Raw genomic sequence first — 22,574 nt, forward strand, 5'->3', positions numbered from 1 at the left:
ATTCGGAAATTATCCTTCTCTACTTGTGTTGAATTACTTTTCTTGAGGAGGCACTTGCAAATGTCTAATAACTGTCAGATACATCACCAATAACAAACCCAAACCAAGATTTTAACCAAGTCCAATTTGATGAACCAAGGTTATTGGACTTACAGAAGTGTGGATGGGGGTTGCTTACAGGAGTGTAGATGGGTGATGTGGGAGTCCCCTCTACGTGTTGCTAATAAAGAAACTGCCTTGGCCTGTTGATAGGGCAGAACTTAGGTAGGCAGGGAAATGGAACTGAATGCTGGGAGAAAAAAGGGCAGAAGCAGAGAGATGCCTTGGAGCCGCCAGAGTCAGATATGGCGATATACAGATTAATAGAAATGAGTTAATTAATATAAGAGTTAGCCAATAAGAAGTTAGAGCTGGTGGGCCAAGTAGTGTTTTAATTAATACAATATCTGTGTGATTATTTTGGTTCTGGGCGTCCGGGACAAACAAGAAGCCTCTCCTCCTACACATGGGGGTTTCTTACAGGAGTGTGGATGGGGGTTGCTTATAGGAATGTGGATGACTCAAAAACAGCTACATCATTGAAAGGTCGCACACTGTCATGACCTTGTGAAAGTACACTATGGAGCCCTATATTCTCTAGCATCTCCCATGAGCACCTGCAACTGGAAAGCAGTGATGAGTGATGGGTGAGATCCCGGATGAAGATTGTGCATCCCTCGGATTCTCCTATCGAGTGCTAACAGAGCTATTACCACAGCGCTCCTGCACCTAGACCATTCATTACCATGACTACCAGGTCACACATTCCACTGGTCACCACAGCAACTTCTGCTATGATGCTAAACCTTGAGGAAATTGCTTTGCCAAAGAGTTTACAAGGCTTCACTCTTTGCTCTGGAACCAAATATGAGTGGTCACGGCCCGGGAATATTGGTTCGGTTGCCTCAGATACCACATGCTCCAGTGTAGAAAGAATTTCATCAAGTCTTTAAAGTCACAGATGAAAAGAAAACCTTAAATCAAGGCATTTTCCAAATACATGAATGGAAACATCAGATGGGTTACAAAAAAGTGGGGAAACTCTGTTGTTGGCTTCAGCGGCTTGCTGGTGGCATTCTTAAGGTGTGGTCACTTAATACATCCCAAAGGTTTCAGATGGTAGAAGAATGTTATGGTGACACTGTTTGGCAACAAATGGCTGTTAGGGGGGCTACAGGTAGTTCAAGGTAATTTGACTCTGAGTCTGCAGTGTTCCAAAGCTTCACAATCGGAGTGTACTAATAGACTTCTAGATTCTTTAAGATGGGCATGGCTTTCCTTCTGGGAACTACAGTTCATACACATATCCCATATTCCCAGGTAATTTCTTCACTTGGCTAGAATGTGCAAAATTCAGGATTTAATTGTACATTTATTGCAAATTAAAATAAGACTACTATAACCTTTAAAGAACAGAAACTACCCTTGGTACAAAAATTATAAACTAGACTAGGGGCATGGCTCAGAAATTCAGAGCCCCGGCTGTTCTTCCAGAGGACCCTGGTTCAAATCCCTGCCCCCACATGACAGTTCACAATTTCTCTAACTCCGTTTCCAGAGGATTCAACACTATCTCCTGGCATCCATGGGCTCTGCCTGCATACGGTGCCTAGATACACAGGCAGGAAAAGCACCTATCGATATAAAAAATAATGGAAAACATCTATTCTAAAGACTAGTGAGACTAAGTATAAGCACTACAGCTTAGATGAAAAAAGCATTCTGACAGTCGGGAGCCCAGGAATACCAAAGTCTCTGTAAACACAGCAGCTCACAGGTCTGCTCCAGAGAAAGGTTTCCCCAACGCAAGTGGAACAACTCTGCTCCAGCAAGAGAGGGTTTCCCCAGGCTAAGTGTTGTAGTTTGCTCTGCTCCGGTTCTGACAAAAGTTGTTACAACTGGGCTCTACTCCTGCAAAAGTGCCACACTGCACAGCAAACCTCACTCACGATTTCTGAGGAAGGAAGGATCCAGGAGGGTGGCGACCTCCAGGATAAGAAGCGGCATCAAACTGAACAGGGTCAGAGCTTATATAGGGTTTCTTGGGAGGATAGAACTTTCCAGGGTAGCTCGGGGTTGGTGGGCTTTTGTGGCCTGACTCTGGGGAATGTTCAAGGAATGCTGGGATTCTGTGCACAAGGGTTGGTGGGAATCTGCAGGGTGACCCTGGGGAAAGCTCAAAGATTGGTGGGATTTCAAGCCCTGGTCCTGGGGTCAAGTTAAGGTCAGGGGGTTTGTCCTTGACCCAGGTCTCGGGTCTAGTCAAGAGCAGGATATTTTTTCCTTTGCTCTTTTCACCTTCCACTAAAAAGTTCCAACCTCTCTGAAGATGTGTATACTTGAGGCCTGCCCAGGAAGCAACAGCTGAGTCCATTTTATTTTCAAATCTAAAAAGATTCAGTTTTATTGGGGTTACTGTACCAATGGACTTGGGTTAAAAATTAATAATAATAAAATTATAAAGTAATGCTAGGCACTAATCATGTACTCAGCTGGCTGACACTTCTGCAACCTCATCAGTTTTCCACAGAGGAGAAAAGGGTGCTAAGCTCTGTGCAGAGCAGGCTGGACCAGGCTCGAGCTTATTCCATACTGAATGAAAGCACAGCTTTGGGCTGGACCTTTCCCTGGTGATTTCATTTATACGGCAGCAGCTGGCTCAACGTTGAGTGCCAAATGCAGAGGCTGGGTGACTCTGTGTCTCACTTTTGCCTGTAAATGCCACCACCACTGTGACCCACAAGGCACGATTGACAAATAATCTATTTGTGGAATTAAAAGGGTATCGTGTATGTTGAAAGCACATGTGATGTGGGATTCCCCTCTGTGTGCTGTGAATACCATTGGTGAATAAAGAAACAGGCTCTGAGCCTGTCGCAGAGCAGGGCAGAACAGAGGTAGGTAGTAGAGGGAACTAAACTGAATGTGGGAGGAAGAAGGTGGGGTCAGAAAGAAGCCCATGGAGCTGCCGCCAGAGACAGACACACTGAAACCTTGCTGGTAGGCCACAAGCCTAGTGGCAAATTATAAAATACTGGAAATGGGTTAAATTAAGATGTAAGAGCTAGATAAAAATGTGCTTAAACTAATGGCCAAGCAGTGATTTAATTAATACAGTTTCTGTGTGATTATTTTAGGAGTCTAGGCAGCCAGGAAATGAACAAGCAGCCTCTTATAACACACATGGGCTTATTAGAAATATATCAGAAAAAGCAGACTCAAACCCTTATCGAACATGCTAGACCAGTGGTTTTCAATCTGGGAGTCGTGACCCCTTTGGGGGTCATATATCTGCTTACCAAATATTTCCATTATGATTCATAACAGTGGCAAAATTACAGTTATGAAGTAGCAACAAAATAATTTTATGGTTGGGGTCACCACACAAGAGGAACTGTAATAAAGGGTCACGGCATTAGAAAGGTTGAGAACCTTTCTAGACCAACAATGGATGCCCCACTACCTGGATCCCATTAGAAAGGGTGCAACCTAAGACCTGATGAACTGTTCCCAGGTTTACACTCTGGCCACCTCTATAATGGTTTTCACTGAATGAATTCAACGGATAAACGCAGAGAACAGACAACAGAAACCTTTAACTGTGGAACATTTTGAGGCACTCTGAAAGTGTTGGAAAAGGTAATAGCTAAAGGGACCACTGTGTCCTATGTAGAGAACAATCTCAAGCAGGGGGAGTAGACAGGGGTCAGAGAGAACATGGTGGAAACTTGATTTTCGATAGACTTTATGCCATTTATAAGATCTTCAGAGTAGATGCCTTTCCTTGCAGCTATTTCCTCACAAGGTGGTTGACAGATCCACTGGATGAGCTATTTATTAGTGTTTGTTTGTTTTCCCAGTGCATGTATGCATACCCATGTGTGAATGTGGTGTCCAAGTTCTATAGTATGAATGCAGAAGTCAGAGAACAACCTGACATTGCTCCCACTTTGTCTTCTGTTTGAAACAGGGTCCATTGGGCTTCTGGAGTATCTCTTGTCTCTGCATTTCATTTCCTCATAGGTGTACTAGGATGGTAGACCTTGACTTTAACACAGCTTTGAGAGGAAATGGAACCCAGGTGGATCATTATGCTAACAGTAAGTGTCTTTACCCACTGAGCCATCTCCCCAGCTCTGGATTTCTAAGAGTAAAGGAAATGATGTGTCTTTGTTCCTTTTCAGAAAGCCTCCAGATAGAACTAATATGACCTTCTAGGCAGTTTAGAGTGTCATGTTTCTACCTAGGGCTAGATAGGACTCAAATCTCATTCTTCTCACCTGTCTCCAAGGTCCTACAGCTCTGGCCTACACTTGTACAAGCAGTTGACCGAGAAATGGATCCATCAATGGCTTTCAAGGTGAGACTCTCTGATGACCCTCCTAACACACTGACCTGTTATTTGGTGACCTGTTTGCGTAGCTCAAGAGACCAACGGGCAGATGACACCCAAGGGCCCCTGGGTCTTTAGTTCAACATAGCCTCCATTGCTTAACCAGCCTGAGCTGCCATTGATCCACCCACCCACTCTCCTGGGCTGGGTACTGTGTCTCACCTCAATGGTCTTGCAGCTTGCCTTGCTCATCGCAGTGGTTCTGCAGCCTGTCTTTGACAGTGCTAAGCCTCTGCATCTGGGCCCTACCTTGAAGCTCTGTTCGCTTGCCTCCAGCAGCTTTCCAACTGGGCTAATTAATATCTTACGTAACCACCTGCAGTGACTCTCTGCCACTGTGCTGTCTCTGTCTGTGCCTCTTCCGCCAACAAATATCCCTTTGAACTCTGTGCCCTCTTTAACTCCTCTGTAGCCATCCTGTAACACACATGTGTGCCCACACACTCACAGGTGGGCATACACAACTATGTAAAACGTGTCATCTATTAGTGATTAAAATGGAAATAAAAGAAGTGGCCTGCTATCCAGTGAAATCAGGATTACTTGGTGTATTACAGCCAACAAAGCAGAAACAGCTTGTCAACTGATGACTGCTCAATAGATTCTCAAATTGTAGACAGACAACAGCATACCTATAGATGTTTCTAGCATAACACACCATGTAACAGGAGGGGCCAGCTTGTTGGGGTTTCTGTCCCGCCCAGAACCCCACAGCCGGCAAGTCCCAGAGAAAATCAATCACACAGAGATCTCTATAAGTTATAAAGCTGATTGGCCCATTAGGTCAGGCTTCTTGTTAACTCTTATAACTTATGTTACCCCATTATCCTTATCTACATTAGCCACATGGCTCCGTACCTTTCTCAGCTGGGCAAGTTACATGCTGCCTCTTCGGTGGTCTGCGCAGGAGTGGCAGAGGGAGCTTCTGCTTCCAGAATACTCCCAGTCTCTTTGCTCCACCCCTACTTCCTGTCTGGCTTTCCCGCCTATACTGCCTGCCTGGCCAATCAGCGTTTTATTAAAATATGATTGACAGAATACAGACAATTCTCCCACACCAACACCATGATACCTGAGCTCTGTAGGAACTTATGTATACACCAAGATACTGTGGTAATTTTGTACCTAAGCAACAGTGAGCCTAGACCTATCACCTACATGCAAGCATCCCTGTTCCTCTGACCTGAGTGCTTTTACGTTTCCCTCTAAATCTGTTCTAATTTCTAAAGATACTGTTTCTACTCTGCTCTCAAAACTATATCATTTGTTTTGAGCAGTGAGAGGAAACCTGGAGACCTCCCAACCCAGAACAGCTGCTGAGAGAATCGGGCTCACTTGCCAAATCAGAAAAGAAAGAAAACGGTGGGAACGCGCGCATGCGCGCACACACATGCACACCACTACCTGGTTATAAAGAGAACTGCTTTGGGATTCATCTCATTTGCAGTGAGAATGCCCCTTGACCACTCCTGGTTCTCTGTAACATCTCCCAACCTGTTCACCTATCATCCAGATGTTTTTCACACATCCCATAGTGAATGCCAAGCTCTTGCAGGCATGATAGAAATGACCATATCTGACAAACTTGCATTTCAGCAGGAAGGTCAAATATATATAATCTTTCGTTAAGCACGGTGTTTTCACGCATGCTGTCTATTAGAAACATTTTAAATTACGTGCATTTGTGGGTGGCACCCCTGTGTGAGGAGGCAAGAGGATAACTTGTGGGAGTCAGTTCTCTCCTCCACTCTAAGGGGTGCTGCAGACAGACTCAGGTTGTCAAGTCTGCTGGCAGGTGCTTTTTCTACTGAGCCATCTCTCTGGTCTCTGAACAAACAATATTAATATGCCAAAGCATAAATACCTAAAAACAGTCATTCAACTACAATTGTTTGATGACGCTATGTTTATCACAATTTATTATTTTAAAGGATAAGAACAGACATGGATTGTGTACAGAGACAGAAACATAAAACGAATCTCCTTGCAACAACTGATGGTCAAATGGCCAGCCCAGCAAAATGTTCAATCAAAAGTAGCTGGTCTTGCTGGGCATGGTGGTGCACACTTGTCATCCCAGATCTTGGGAGGCTGAGGCAGGAGGATGACCAGTTGTCTGTCTGGAGCCTTTGGCTATCTGAATAGAAACTGTAAGCAGACAAGGAGAAGGCCTACCTCGCTGATTCTTAGCGGCTTCTGTGCTCCTCAGCATTGTCCTCACAAAATGTGGCAGAAGGCAGGTGAGGGCAGCAGCACGTGGCACCCTCTAGTGTTGCAGCTCTCCTGCAGTGGGACCCCTATCCCTGCAAAGGTGAGCAGAAGGCTTGAGAGTTCTTAGCTAATAGCAAACAGCTAGCATGACCGATTTCAGACAGGCCTAAACATCAGGATGCTCAGCCTTTGACAGAAGGTAGTATTACAAATTCCTAGGTCTGGAGTGTCTGAGAGCCTTAGACCTAAATGTTCAATAACTCTAGAGAGTCATTTTCAAATCCATGGGTGAGGAATCGAATAACCCTTTCACAAGGGTTTCCTAAGACCATCATAAACAGATATTTACATTATGATTCATAACAGTAGCAAAATTGCGGTTTTGCACAAAAATAATTATATGGTTGCGGGTAACCGCAACATGAAGAACTGTATTAAAGGGTCACAGCAGTAGGAAGGTTGAGAACCACTGCCATGAAACTCTTCTAGTAAATACAGCCTGCAGATTTTCGTCTCTGGTGTTTATAGCTTTTCACCCTTCTTCGGTCTCAGCTCTCCGTCATCCCTTATACCCATTTTACAGCCTTCATCCCCTGTGTTTAACCCTGCCTGTATTCTCAAACTGTTCTACTGTCTTGACGTCCGCTGTCAAGCAGCTGGCTGCCTTGCTGACCATGCTGTTTGGTTCACCAACAGCTCAGCTGTCGCTGCCACTCCGCTGTCCCCGATGCTTCCTTCTGCGTGCTTATCAGACTCTCTGCTGCTAATGAAAGTAGGTAAGAAAGCACCATGCAAGAGAAGCATTTGATTGGACCCAACGTGGCAATCAAGGGAGGCAGCACAAGGAGGGATTCTCCAGGCTGACTCAGCAAGGGAGCTTCATTCTGCAGCCAGAGGAGGAGGGTTCACACAAGTACAGCAGACCTCACAAGAAACAAAACTTTATGTTCGTGCTGATGTAAATGTCTTGGCCTTGCCTTCTTAGCACTGGTTGCAGCTCGCTATCCCTCTGCTAAGCCTCTGAGGGAGAGTTCTCTCTCTGCTCACAGTGGAAATGGTTTAGGGGTTATCTAGAATTCACTGGGATTTATCTCAGCAAATGCCTGGTACAAATTCTTTGAAAGGGTTCTAGCTGAGGGTGAACCTTCTCTTCAAGAGCTAGAGCAATCAGCTACAATTGTTGTGGAGTTTCTTCAAAGGGTCTGTGGAATGTTTAAAGTGGTTGCTCAGCTCAGCGTCTTTGCCTAACAGCCAGCCCTATTGCTCCAGGCACTCAGAGCAGTAAAGGTAAATCCAGCAGCCGACGGTTAAAGAGTCAGATTATTCCATCCTCCTCCTTTTCACTTGTCTCCAGAAAAAGGACATCAGCAAACAAGCTTACAGGAGCTTGAAGACCTTATTATTAACATTGACACCAACTGAAACTGTGCTTTTATAGTACTTACCAGTGCCCAGAAGATACCAGTTCCCATCTTTGTTTCAGGAAGATTGTAAGTTCAAGATTGCCCTGAGCCACAAAGCCAGATGCTGATTCAAAAAACAAAAAGAAAAAAAGATAAAAAGAAAAAAGAAAGGGTAGGAGGAGGAAGAGGAAGAAGAGAAAGAGAAAGTAGAAGAAGGAGAAGGAAAGAAGGAGAAGGAGGTGAAAAAGAAGAGGAGGAGGAGGAGGAGAGGAGGAAGAGGGGGAGGAGGAGGAGAAGAAGAAGAAGAAGGAAGAAGAAGAAGAGGAAGAGGAAGAAGAGGAGGAGGAAGAAGAAGAGGAGAAGGAGGAGGAGGAGGAAGAGAAATTAGCTAATTAGCTTTAGCTTTCTCAGTTACATGGTAATTTTTTACCTTGAGAGTTTCTCCCTTCAGCCATTCCCTGACTGTCTCTGCCTGTCCCCATGCTTCATTTCCTGCATTTTCTAAACAGACGCCCCATTTTTCTTCCAGTGTTGCAGTTCTCTACTGGGAATCCTGAAAACCATTTCCTGTTTCCCACTGCTTCCTTTGGAGATCTGTCCTGCACCCCTCCTCCGAAATGACTAAGAGGTTTTTGTTTGTTTTTTGAGGTTGTTGTTGTTCTTGACTCAAGGTTACAAGCTGTCTACACTTTGCAAAGTTCCCATTATTGTGGATTTCTGCTAGCACCATCAGTTAAGTAGTGCCAGTCCTCCAACAACCCAGTTCCGATCTCAGTTACCAGGGTGAACTGTCTGTGAGCAATTGATTTCCTTACAAGGTCTGTCGCTTGATATTCAGGACACAAATTGCTACATCTGTAACAGATTGCAGAATGATTGGGGACCGCGCTCTTCCTTCAGCGTTCATCAGGGACTGGTGGTCACTGTGTCTGTTTTCCTTTTGTGTGCAGACAGCAGAGCTGGTCCTGAGCTTCCAATGACCTTTCATAAAACTGACTATTCAGGAGAAAGAATTCAAGCCAGGCATTGTAGTTGGCATTTTCTTTGAGCCACCAACCAGCTCCCAAATTAAGACCCGGAGACTTATTATTAATTATGAATGCTCTGCCTTAGCTTAGCTTTGTCCCACTAGCTCTGTTACCTTAATTTAACCTGTTTTCTATTCCTCAACATTTTTCCTCAGAGCCTTTTACTACTTTTCTTCTTCATTCATGCCTGGCTGGCCCCTGGCATCTCTCTGGTGCCTCCTTTTGTTTCTTTCTGTGGCCTAAATTCCTCCTCTTACTTTTTCCCCCTGCCTGTAATTTCTGCCTACACCTCCTCTCTCTCTCTCTTGCTATTGGCTGTTCAGCTTTTTATTAGACCAATCAGGTGTGTTAGGCAGGCAAGGTAAAACAGCAACGTATTGTTACATAATTAAACAAATACAACACAGCTTTACATAGTTAAACAAATATTCTACATCAAGGCATAGTGGCCCTTGTCTGTCAGAAGGTGAAGGTAAAAGGCTTGGGAGTTCAAGGCCAGCCTCAGCCACAGAGTGACATCAAGCAAGGTTGAGCTGCCCAAGACTCTGTGTCAAAATGAAACAGAGGAAAAGAAGGAAGCTAGCTTTATTTAATGCTACACATCTATAATCTCCTCGTACAAAAAACAGAGACGGGAGCCCTGCAAGTTTGAAGATGGCCTGGATTAGAGAGAGAATTTTAAGCTGTCCTGAATTACATAGCAAGAACCTATCAGGGCTTTTTATTGTTATTTTTTTTTTTAAGCAAAGGGTCAGGGAAGGGAATCTCCTAACAAAAATGGAAGCATAACAAAGACTCAAATGGTGATAGTGCCATATAGAAGCTCAGTTCAAATAGAAACGCAGTGATCTGAGAAATAGCTAACAGCAAAAATAGGGCCATTGCCCCCATTAAGAGGCCTTCCTTTTAACAAGCAGCAAGAGGAAGATGCATTTGTCCATTAGAACCAGGAAATGGTTGCAAAGAAAGGATGGAGATGCCCAGAGAACGTGACATCACCAAAAATAATTATTAAGGAAACTCGGAGTTTTGTGACATTGACGGTACAAAGGCTGGTATATCAGAGAAAGTGTTTGAGGATCTGCCAAGCAAAGAGGAGATACCATCTCCACAGGGGAGGTGCTAGCAGAAAGAAAAAGCAGGCACTATTCCTACTACCCTTCAAAAACTTTTAGACACAAGACTCCTAAATTCTCAATATTTGGCTTGCTATAAGTTATAATGTGCTAAGTTAGTATTAGTTCTACTATTATGTTTCTCATTTTTATATAAATTTACACCTAGTATTTATATCTTAAAAATATTTCATAAGTCTTAAAACAATTGTGTTTTCCTTATTGGTTTTAAAGATTACTTTGCAATGATTTGAGTGAGAACAGCTGTTTTATTGGCTCTCACCCCTGCATAGGAGGTTTAGCCTGGGTTCATCCAGGGCTTAACAGATCAATACTCAAGAGATAAAAGTCTTGGTTATCATTCGTGAGCGATAGATTAGACTACACTAAATCCTAAAGACAAGAGATACAGCACTGTGCCACCCAAGCTGCATGGTAAAAACAATCACTACACTATTTCAAGTGGTTAAGTCCTGACTATATAGACATATAAAAAATATATATTATGGATATTATTGTATTCTTATTCATAAGACATATGATATTTTATTCAGTATCTTCTCTAACCCTCTAAGTCCACATCTCTGCCACTCTCCTCTTTTTAATTTAGGCTTACTGAGTTTTTTTTTTAAAAAGCCAATATTAAATATTTTATATACAAAAATAAAGAATATTATAATGAACTTCTATGTACCCACTAACCAGCCTAAAAAACAAGCGCTGGTGGCCCCCATACCCATGGAATTGTGCCCAAGGATAGAAAATATTTTAGAAAGAAAGGACTTGAATACTAAATATGAACACAACTTTTTATCATTCCCTAAATAGTTCTGAATAACAGCTATTTACATACATTTACATTGTGTTAGGTATGCTAAGTCTCTGGAGATAGTTTAAAGTGTGCAGAAGGCAAGGCTCACACTGTACAACTCTATAGGAGGGATGTGAGCATCCCGGTATATTTGGGAGTCCTTGAAGCAATCTCCCGAGAATACCGAGGACAACTGAGTGACAATGGGGCTCAATCCTCCAGTGTTTCCCTTCCCACCTGGCACCTCTACCCCCATTTCCCACTCACCCAAAATAACCAGAGTCTCAGATCTAATGGGTGTCACTTTCCCACCTGGATTACCCCTATTCCTTGTCACATCGTCCCCATTCAATTCAGCACAAATTCTCTTCTGTGCTTGCCTGCTCACCCCACTCACACTTCCCTGACACTCCTCTTTCAACATTACATCATCACTTCCTCCAAGGGGCATCCTCGGTCCTCCCTCACTGGGTCCTGAACTGCACCTCACACCTCTCACTTGTGCCAAGTATTTCAAGTGCAATCATTTCTGGGATGCCTCTGCGGGGGGGGGGGGGGGAAGGGGAGGGACGTCAGCACTATGCTCCTGACATGAAGAGCTATCGCTTGGTCCCTGGCGCTGGGCTCTCTGCCTCATGATGCAGAAGCCACCTGATCTGGATTGATCCACGAGGACGAGCCTTCCTTTAACATGAGCCTCTCTGGGAAACTGCCATAAATACTTGAGACAAGTAAGAAAATGGTCGTGGTGGGGGGGGGGGGGAGGATAGAAGGAGAAAGAAAGAAAAAAAAAGTTGAAATCCCTATAAAAGCAAATACTAACAATGACTAATGAGAAACATGTCCAGATCCCCAAATCTCAATGCAATGAAATTTGTCCCACCTGGTACTAAAGCAAGCAGAGACATTAGGGCAACGTTGACACCCTGTCCTCTCTGTGGAGGCCACGGTGAAGATTGCAAAGTTCATTTCTCTGAAAAGACAGCACTCCCCACGGGTGATGATGATTTCAGCAGAAATGAAAAGAAACAAGAGGCTTGGAAGAGAAAAGAGAAAGTGACCTAATCCACTCACTGGAGGCCAGCTGGAGTAGGAAATGTTTTCGGATGGAACAAAAATGAGGTCACGTAAAGGTTTGTTCCTCAACCATATGCATTTTTAATAAGACTATTTTGGACTTCACAGCCCTTCTCCTCTCAGGACTCTGTCTCCCAGAAGCCCTCCTGGCTCTCTGTCTTCCCATTGCCATGCCTGACACTTCCATGTGTGACCACTCATTAATCAACACTCACTCCTGCAAAACGAACAGGTCAGAAACATTGCAGTCCTGGCCCTGGCTACTACGTGGACAATTTACACAATCCTAAGGGAAGGCAGAGACTTCTGTGTATAGACATGCCTATGAAAAGAATAATGTTGGGATTTAAAGGAAGAAGGAAAAGATCTCCTTTGTGGGATCCCACAGGCTTGGTCTGAATAAATTTTGTAAAGAATGTTTTCACTTACACAGCTCTTGCCTTGCTTAGGAGAAATTCTCCTGGGGAATTACCAGCTTAGCTGTGGGAACTTCTGGGTATTTTCTTAACCTATTTTCTGTTGCTGTAACAGAATAGCATAGACCAGGCAATGTATGTGGAAGACGTTATTTATCTTGTAGTTATGGAGGTCAGAAGCCCAGGAGGTTTTAGGATCTAGCCAGAGCCTTACTGAAGACCACATGCTGGAGGGTACTACATGGTATGTTATAGCAAGGATGCTATCTCAAAAAATCTTGGGCTGGAGAGATAGGGCCCAGGTTTGATTCCCCTCACACTTGATGGCTTACAGCTATATGTAACTCCAATCCGATGAATTCCAAAGTCACTAGGTGTTGGGAACTGCAGATCCCTGGCCCCTTGACTTTCTTTGCCTGTCTAAAACCCTTTGCTTACTGGAGTGAACTGAGCAAAACACCTGTGCCTGCAGCTACTCTGAGCCTGATGAATCTGCAGCTGAAAGATCCCAAGAGCTGGGGTGTGGCTAAGAATCCCTATATAAACTTCCCCTGAGCACAATAAATTTGGTTTAGGCATTTTTGTATCAAGGGATGACCCATTTCCGTGTCTCTGTCTGTCTGTCTCTATGTGTTTTTAAGTCTCCAGCTCCTTTTGCAGAGGCATGGGAGCTACAGGACCATTCGGCCTTTTACAACTAGTCATGCATGTGGTAAACGCTGCCAAAATACTCATGCACATAAAATAATAACATAAATCTTTCAAAAGGAAAAAAGGAACTCTTTAAACCTATATTTTGTTTTCAATTGTGTGTGTGTGTGTGTGTGTGTGTGTGTGTGTGTGTGTGTGTGTGTGATGAGATTCTGAGTGTAGGTATTTAAACATGAGTGTAATACCTAGTGGGAGAGCAAAATAAGACATCATGGAGCTGTAGTTACAGGAGTTTAAAGATCATGGGAGCTGAGAAATGAACCCAGAGCCTCTGTAAGAGCGGTATGTGCTCTTGACAACTGAGCCATCTCTCCAGGCCTATCTCAGAAAATCCACAAAGCCACTATGATGCTGTCCACGTGACCTCATCCAATCTTACTATCTCCCAGATACCACACTTCCAAATACCATTAACATATGAAACCAGAAATTATGTTTCCAACATGTTGTCGCTTACAGGGACATGCTCAGATTGCAGCAGACTTAAAGAAAGGGTCCCGTAAAGCCATCTTAGAATATATGTTCTTGATTAAGTCTCAAGAACGAAGTGTAGTGGAAGGGGGCATCCGTGACCTGCACGAAATTGTAGACATACTTTTAAGCACGGCTTATGCTGCTCTAGAGTAAGAATGATAGCATTTATTAAATCCTCCAAGCAGTCCATAGCTCCAACAGCAATCTTCTCGTCTCCTTATTATTGGACTGGAGAGTTAGGTGGAGAGCTGATCTCAGACTTGATTGGCTCAGACACCTTGACTATTGAAGCCACTTCTTATATCAGAGAAGCAACACTGGCTATTTGAGTAAGGGAAAAAGCATGCCTCTGTCATTGTAGGTCTTCGTTATTATTGTAACAATTTGCTCATGTTGTTTCTGGATGTTTTACCCTGGGAAACAGGCATATTGTGTTAGCTCTTCATATTGTTACAAAATGTAGGATAAATAACTTTAAAAACTTGTGGTTTATTTTGGGTCATGGTTTAGAGGTCTTATCCATGGTCACTTGGAAGCATTGGTTTAACAAACAACATTACGTTATGATGGAAACATATCATAGAGAAGGCTGTTTGCCTCATAACCACAGAAACCCAAAGGAAGAGAAGGGGGTTCACTATCTTCTTCAAGGGCACACCCCAATGGTCTAACTTCCTTCCATTAAGCCCCACTTCCTTGAGGTTTCACCAGCTTTCTATAGAAGCACCGTGGGAACCAAACCTTTAACAGTGGGTGTTTGGAGGGTGTTCCAAATTGAAGCTATAGCACATAGCATTTACAAAACACCTTAGAAAATATGAGCTGTAAGGAAACATTGGAAAGAATATGAATTTATGTTGATAAGTCCCTGATATAAGTGAATATTTTCACTCCTAGAGCATCCTTGCATACTTCAAAGTATAAAAACAGAAAAATCAGAGAAAAATTACAATAGAAGGGACACTAGAACTCACCCCACACTGTCCATGGAGTCAACCGTATATTCAGTGACATCACAATGGCACATATGGCAAACAGTAAATTATGCAACAAGGCCCTCTTGCCAAGAGATGGCTGTGTTCAAACACCAACATGCAGTTGATTATGAGCTTTTGAGTTGCGGCCAGACTGCCTAGGGACCTTATTTAATTTAATGACAAATTGTACAATAAGAAAATACTTCTTTGTCAATATTGAAGGTGTTTTAAGCCATTTGGTTCTAAAATTCTTAATGGGTTTGTGGAAAGTGAACTGTCGCCATCACTGGGTGTTGTGGTGTTAATAGGTATCTGTGCGCATGCTTGGTCTGTGTATTCCATCTCCGACACAGCTGTGGACACAAGGGATTTTATTTTGCTTTTCCAAACAACAAGCCTATTGTTAACTGGGCCATAACCACAGCGCTACCTTTTGCAAGTTTTCCTAAACAGGACGTTTTGTATGATTTTTGTACTTACTTGTTTTGCTACTGTCAGAGTTCCTGTCCTCTTAAGTTGCCAAAGAGTAACTGTCAGGCATAAATAATACAATGTGGATGGACACACATGAGCTATCTTGGCTGTGTTCCTAAAGTCAGGGACCCAGCTTGAAGCAGCTAAGAGTCTTGCCATTGAAGCAGCTGCCATAGAACAAAGATGAATAATCTCTAGGAAAAGAAGCAAGATCCCAATTGGCCAGACAACCTAGCAGTGTGGACCACCAAGGCCACCCAGAGACAGGAAGTGTCTAACATGAAAGACTGGCACACATGGACCACCAATCCCTTGGGTTACTCACACATGTCCGTCGCAGATTCTTGACCATGCCAGTCTGATGAAAGCCAACTATCAGGGTAGGATTAGAACCTACGGGGGAGGTACCCAGTGAGCTATGGGGGATCTCCAGACCACAGTGAAGGTCTGATAGCTGTGGAAGCAGAAATAGACTGGGGGAAAATTGATCAGGAGGGTCCTTGGATGACATTCTGGTAAGGTTTAGCCAGAGTGAGTCTGTACTAGACCTGGCAGATATTGACAGAGCGGGTCTCAGGGAGCCTGGTCTTAAATGAGCGTGACAGTAGACCCTTTCACTACTCCAGTGGATCTGAGTGGTGTGCTCTCAAGCTACCACGTTAGATGCTGTTATCCTTGTGTAGATGCCATCTGCCTTGCCGGGAGAATAGCCACTCTGTGAGGGTTATACTCAGTTTGCTGACGTTAGCTTAGATCTAAAAGTATACACACTGTCAAAGCCCTGTCAATAGGAATGGGAAACTAGAAGAATGTGCACTCAAGGCTCAGAAGTGCACACATCTTGGCTCCGCTGTGACACCAGCTACATCCAGAGCAGGGGTAGGAGAAGACACTGACTGTGACCAGCAGAAGCCCATGTTCTATTCTGTATTTCACATCTTCTGTTTTCTCCTCTATGAACAGTCTTTCAGAAAATTCTAGGCCGCAAAATTTAAAACTTTGTTATTTCAGTGTAGGTGGAAAGTTCTAGAATGTTTTTTGTTCACGGCTAGGACAGTGTTTATAAGGAAGCCAATGCACTGGTGTCACAGTAATTAAAGAGAGCAAACCCAGGGGGCAGACAAAGCAGGAGGAACAGAGGCAGGCACAAGTAGTTCAAATACACTTCCTTACCTGGGCAGTCTCCTATGAGGATTAAAACTGTGGAGAGTCTGCATTTTGTTTTAATAAGGGACTTTAATTCCCCTAGATAGATGATAAAATGTATGCATATTAGTGAACCAGCAGCTCATTATGTAACACCTTCCAGGGCTCCGTAACTACTGCCATAGAGACAGGAGCTCAGCGAACCATTTCAACCCTTCCAAGCATCCTGCCGAGGTCTGTTATGACATCTCCAGCAACCCAGCCCCATGGTCCTTGGAAGGCAGCAACTACAATTCAAGGGCAGAGGCCTGAGTCACTTCCGGAGGCGATGGTGACCCGGTTGTGTCTTAGTCATTGGCATCTGCCCACTTTGCTAGACAGTAAAATTTAAGGAGTGCGTTCTTTGAGGCAAACTCTCTGGAGTATCAGAGCCCTTTCTTTCGTGAGTCTGTCAGGAAATGTTGAGTGAATGAACATGAGGCTGACCTTAAAGCTGGGAAGCAAAAATTGAGGCCAATTTCAACCTCATCTTTTAACATTTCCTCCATATTCAATGTCTTCATTTCATTTCTGTTGCTTTGATAAACACCCTGGCAAAAAGCAGCACAGGGGAGGAAAGAGTGTTCCTGGCTTACAATGCCGCCAGCTACAGGCAACAATTCAATCATAGCCAGTCAAGAGCAAAGAGAGTAACTGTCCCTGTTTGCTTGCTCAGTATTCAGCTAGCCTTTTCTACTCTAGTGTAGCCCAGGACACAGGCCGTGAGATGGGGATGCTCGAACCCAGGGTAGATTTCCCTGTATTGAAAAACAATCAAAACAGTACCCTCAGACAGGCTCACAGGCCAATCTGATGCAGACAATTTCTTATCAAGGCTCTCTTCTCTGCTAGGCTTGGTTACACATGCCTGTAATCCCACTACCCAGGAGGTGGAGGCAGGCAGTTCCCTGTGAGTTTGAGGCTAGCCTGGTCTATATAGTGAGTTCAAGGTCAGCTAGGACCATATGGTACGATCTTGTCTCAAAAAAAAAAAAAGAAAGAAAGAAGAGCCTACTTCTAGGTAATTTTACGTTGCATCAAACTGACAGTTTAAACAGAATAATTAGTCACTCATACACCTGGAGTTATAGTCCTGGAAATGGATGATGTAGTAGATACCACCCAAGACCTTCTTCCAGGCTTGTCCCAAGAGCAGGAGACAGAAGAGCACCTGATTTCCTCCCTTCCTTTGGAATCAAGCTCTTGTCCCTCTCACCAACAAATAAATGCTCTTTCCTTGAATTTTGTTCTATGCTTCCTAGTGTTCAAAGCAGTCTTCCATGAGTGATCTTACATAGACTCACAACTGATTTGGAGAAAAAAGGCTAACACAGTTCCATCTTCCTCAGGGGGAAATGGAGGACTATTGCTCTTCTTTAGCGTGCTTAAAGGAAACAGCCAGGGGGTCACTGAGTTGGAGTAGCAATGACAAACATCAGTAGGAATCATTCACGGAGGGCTTCCCTCATACTAAAAGCTAAGCACTTTCATAGTCTACATCCGCTTATTCAAACGGACTTTGTTGGCCAGAATTCATGCGTTCATTTTGCATTCTTCAGCGTGAGTAGTGAGATGCTTTTCATATACAGACCCTCAAGGAATGTTAGTGGATTGACTGATTAGAGTAGATAATCTGTTGGCTGAGTGCTAATCAATTAAACCCTTAGGAAGAGACGCTGAATTTTAAAGAACTATAGCTAAGCAGCAAAGAGAAAAGGGAGAAAAATCCATTCCATCCAGCAATATCAGCACTGTGATGTGATGCCTGAACCTTTGCCTTTCTGATTGCTTTTCATTAAACACCTGGATTGGTCACTTCCTTACAGGTCTGACAAAACCCCTGACAAAGGCAGCCTAAGGAAGGAAGTGTGTATGTTGGCTGGCAGTTTGAAGGAATCATCTACCATGATGGAGGGGAGGTGGCTTGATGGCAGGAGTGTGCGACAGCTGGTCACATTTTATCAGTAGTCAGGAAGCTGCAAGAGATGAAAGTGGCCCAGCACTTCCTGTCCTTATTCAGTCTGGGATCCCATTTCTTGGGATAGCTATGCTCATAGTTGGGGGGTTGAGGGCATAACTCAGTCAAGCCTCTCTGGAAACATGCTCACAGATGTGCCCAGGGGTATTTCTCTTGAATGATTCCAAGTTCTGTCAAGTTGACAAGATTGGCCATCCCACAATGCTTCTCCTTCAAAGTTAGACTAGTCTTCAGGTACATCTTAGCTGGTATGCTGGAGATCCCTCAAAGGTCTCTGACTAACAGGCATTCTCCTCTACCCATTGCCCTGTAGCTGACATTCATGACCATGGTCACTTTACGTTTCAGTGTAATCTAACCGGAATAGAAAAGAATGTTTCAGTGGCCTTTATTTAACCTCTATTCTGCTACTTAGATCTTAGTGTGAATAGAGATTTAAAATACAGGCTTAAATTTAAAAAAACAATGAAAATAAACACAACAATAAAATAAGGTTATTTGAGTCTAAATGGGTAGAAGGAAATTATGCAGAAGGGAGGTCGGACTAAGCACAAAACCTATATCTATGAATGAGTCTATCTGACCGAGTAAGGAACAAACCAAAGTCAATGCCTCTGGGCCTGTAACCTGTTAGTCCCCTACTGCTTCACCAATTCCTCACCCGCCTACCAGGAATTCACATATCCACACATTCCCATGCAGACTCCCAAGTTGTTCCATGGACGTAGTTCAGACATGAGGGAGAAAATACTCCTAATATGATTACCTCTATAATTCTATAAACGCAAAACAACAGTCAAAGTAAAATAACAATAATAATAATAAAGCAAAATACACTAAGGAAATCTAAGAAAAAACATACTGACTGCTGAGATGATTTCTTGCTTACAATGATTCTCCACTGCCAGTCCGTGTTTGTGAGATCTTAATCAACACAGTTAACTGGCCACCTGTGAAAGATAAGGCCCGAAGTTTGGGAGGTTTGGGGGAAAGGGTGGAGTGTTACTCCATTTGCAGTGGGCTTCCACTCCCAAAATCGAGTGGTAGAAAGGAAAGAGCAGAGTGAGTACACTCACATTTTCAGGTGGGTGGCATGGGTCCATCCTCTATGGCAAGCACATGCACTTCTCTTGACTCGTGTTTGAGCAACACCCTGCACAGCAAAGCTCAAATTTCGACCCCACTGGAGTCTCCTTGGGTTCTAGACCTCATAGGAGCCCTTCCTTCTTGAACACTCTAGTGCTCGCTCAATTCTGACTGCACTGTTAGTGTTAGTGGCTGTAAAGATGGCTTCTCTGGCGCGGCGTTTGCGGAGGGTATTCTCTTTTTCAAACCCACCTGAGCAAGAATGCGAAGACATCCATCGTACCTGGCCTGGGAAGCTTGGTGATGACATGGACCCAGGGAGCTGAGCCAGGCATCCAGAACGGGCTTCTCTGCATCTTTTACATAGCAAACCAGAACAGAGTCTGTTGGTCCAGCATGTGATGAAAGATTGAGGAAATGGAATCTCATTGATAAAAAGAACCAGGAACCAGGAACTTCCAGGTGAGCATCACTGGGGTCCAAGTTGATTTGTCACAATGAATGAATTCAACCATAAAATATGCCTCAGCATGTGCAGGGGGAGTTTCAGGCTTTGGAAATCCTTAAAAAGAAAGAATTTGTCATTCTGAATCTTGGCATATTTTATTTAGGAGAGAGAGACAGCTAAAAGGTTAGGGCACCCACTAGAGCACATAGCCATTAGTCATAGACAGATTGATTATGCTCTCGAGCAAGTTTAGAGCTGGGGCAAAAGGAGGGCTTTCGGTTTTCAAACCGGAGAAGCTTCAGTGAGGTTGAGTTGGTCACTCTAACATTCAAGAACAGCAAGGACCAAGCCAACCAGGGAATGAAGACCGATTCTTTGTCAGTGGACAGAAGACAAAGGAGGCCCATTGATACAGCACACTATAGTCCTTTCTTCATAGCTACCCTTTCCACACTTTCATTTACCTGGTGTCTCCATGAGGTCTAGTGTTAAATAGAAATCTCTAAGAATAAGTGATTCATGGATGTAAATTGCATTGTTCTCAATGGAAGGATGGAACACACACATCTGGCTCCTTCCTGCTGGGAGGTAACTTACCTACGTGTCACCGTAGCCACATGCAAGCAATACACACCCACCACCCACTTATAAACCATTCTGGTTGTCAAAAATAGTATTATAGCAACATGGTGTTTAAGTTTAAGGTCCGATACTCTGATAGCCTAATACACTCATTAGAATCTTAAAAAAAAAAAACCCTTCCCTGGATGGGGCTGCACCTGCTTATAATGGCAGGAACCGAATGAGAGGGGTGACAAACGCTTGGGTTATAAGTGCATTCTCCCAGGGAATATGGTCCCTATTCTAGACAGTTCCTGAGGTTGGTTCAGGATTCTGTAGCTTCAGTTTATGTCTGCGGAAGAGTTCCTATACATAAGCCCAAATCACAAAATGAGTGTAATGGGAAGAGACCTTATAACCACATTCAAAGCTACCTTAAAATTTGGCGTAGGTGTCCCTTGCTGCCTTCCAACACCCCACACTTCCAAGTCAACTGGAAGTGGTATGTGTTTCAGCTGACAAAGGCCTCCAGAGTGGAGTGCAGGGTGCATGGACGTCTCCAAGGATGCAGAGAGGTGAGTTCAACACAGACTGTGGGATTCTCTGGTATTATTTATTCCGTTTACTTCAGGGCACAGCATCATCATTTACACCATAGGGGCAAGGAGAAATTCCTGAATAGAAATGTTCTAGACATCCATGCTGTTGGAAGTAAAACAGCCCCAAAAGTCAACATGGGTCCTTCCCATAATGAGTGTCCAAGAACATGGGATTTTCCTTCCAAAACCAGACTGCTCAGAGTCCAAGGAATAGGAAATGAATTAAATAAGCCTATCAGCCCTGATATTTAGCTATGTGCAACCTCCAAAAGAAAGAGGGAAAAACCAAACAAACAACAAGAAGAACAACAAAGGCTCCGGTGGTAGGAAAAACCAGCCTGTATATTTCCCACACGAAGAGATCTTTCCGAACGTGGGAGAGACAACTGTTACAACCTCCTTGTAGCTACAGCTCAGCTGTGGCTCCTGGGAGTGCCCAAACTCAAAGTGGGTGGTAGAATTCAAAAATGTTCTTTCCTAATTTATTCAAAATCTTCCACGTGCTTGGTGGTAAACCTGACTACCTGCTAGGACCGGGCCCTGGCTCCTCTAGTTCTGAGTTAGGAAACTAAAGGACAGCGTTCGTTGTTAGAAGCTATGCATTCTGGTGTCCAGGTAGCTTTACCGAGCAGGCAACAGGCACTTTAAAAAAAAAATCTTACTTTTTACACACTGCAGAAAACAATCCTTCTGGATTTTTGTTTCAAGCCAGTGACATCTTTGATGGGGCTGGGTAATTGGAAAAGGGATTTGAATAGGTCTGGAGACCTTCCAGCCCTGTGGAATTTGCAAACACTGTACAGAATCCATGAGCAAACAGAATTTACAGAGAAACTCTCCCCTCTGGAATTAGTCAAGGATCCAATTTGAGGAGATTTTTAGTTTATTCTGAGGCAATGCCAGAAGGCCTTGAAAATAGGACCAAAGCAGAAACTGGGGTGTGGGGGATGTGGGGTGGGCAGTGAGAGAAAGTCACTTTACACATTTAGAGGAAAATGTATAAAAGACTGCTGTGTTTGTCCACCCCCAGTGCTGACGAGACTCCTGCAAAGAAAAAGCTCTGACGCCACAGGGCTGTGCTGCAGTCACGCCAAGCACCACCTCCTCTGAATTCTAGGGATATCTGTTTAAAAAATAAAATAAAATGTGTTCCCTAGGAGAAGCAGCAGCTAGACCGTGGTCTGGTCATGCATGGGTGTGTGTGTGCACCTGACACATGCTTAAGATACCAATTCTCTTTTAAGTCGTTAGATAAGGAGACATGTCTGGCTTCCATTAAGCTGCCTGCTTTCCGGCAGAGAAGCCATGACAGAACACAGAGTCAGGAACACCTGTGTGCACGGGGTAGAGACCCCTGTGAGATGGGCATTCTTTAACCTAGCAAGCCAGGGAGATAGTCATTTTCCTCGTATGCACATATACTTAGATGCCCCAGAGAAGTGGAGAGTGGTTTTCCAACCACCACCACTACCCACCTGAGAAGACTATACTCCGAGCCTCTTAGGTGCTTCTGGGGGGGGGGGTCTTTAATAAGTCATTTGTTTATAGTTTTAGAAGATCGTAACAAAATGCCTAGGTAATCAACAAT

The 22,574-nt window shown here is 43.8% G+C and overlaps 1 long non-coding RNA gene across 1 annotated transcript; it reads left to right on the plus strand.

The window, feature by feature from the left end:
- Positions 1-864: 864 nt before the first annotated feature.
- Positions 865-6,060, plus strand: LOC125398037 (uncharacterized). The gene is made up of 4 exons (XR_007231265.3): positions 865-1,122; positions 4,010-4,139; positions 4,331-4,399; positions 5,710-6,060. It is a non-coding gene; the product is annotated as an uncharacterized LOC125398037 (long non-coding RNA).
- Positions 6,061-22,574: the final 16,514 nt, after the last annotated feature.

The sequence above is a fragment of the Myodes glareolus genome, chromosome 14, assembly GCF_982192425.1.
Source record: "Myodes glareolus chromosome 14, mMyoGla1.1, whole genome shotgun sequence".
Taxonomy (NCBI): Eukaryota; Metazoa; Chordata; class Mammalia; order Rodentia; family Cricetidae; genus Myodes; species Myodes glareolus.